At 66.0% G+C, this 420-nt stretch overlaps 1 pseudogene; it reads left to right on the top strand.

Moving 5' to 3' along the window:
* Positions 1-420, top strand: part of LOC107181758 — a 2,827-nt pseudogene that overhangs the window by 1,294 nt on the left and 1,113 nt on the right.

The following is a 420-nucleotide window of genomic DNA, read 5'->3' as shown; positions in this document are numbered from 1 at the left end:
CGAGGGCGCACCCCGCTCCTGCCCTACCCCGGTGCCCGCCGCCGCCCGTACCCTCCCCGCCCTCGGCTGGCAGAACCAGTCGGCGCCGTGGACCTCTCTGGTCCCTCATCCTCACGACCGCCAGCCCTGGACTGACAAACACACAGATACGCTGACCTGCGGCCTCTGCCTACAGACCTTCCCGCTGGAGGCCATCACGGCTTTCGTGGACCACAAGCAGCAGGGCTGTCTGCCCTCTCGAGGCCCCAGCTCTTGCCGGACTCAGAACTCTTAGTTTGTGTAGTCCTTAAGCCAATCGGCATCGGCAAGGTCAGACTGAGTTTGACCTCCAGCCAGGCCCCTGCGGGGTGCCCCTTCTGCTCCCATCAGCCCCCGCCCCAGTGGGCGGAGCCACGGCCGGGCAAGCACCTATAAAAGTTC

The sequence above is a fragment of the Myotis davidii genome, unplaced genomic scaffold (assembly GCF_000327345.1).
Source record: "Myotis davidii unplaced genomic scaffold, ASM32734v1 scaffold733, whole genome shotgun sequence".
NCBI lineage: Eukaryota > Metazoa > Chordata > Mammalia > Chiroptera > Vespertilionidae > Myotis > Myotis davidii.
This window is presented reverse-complemented; position numbering and strand designations above follow the sequence as displayed.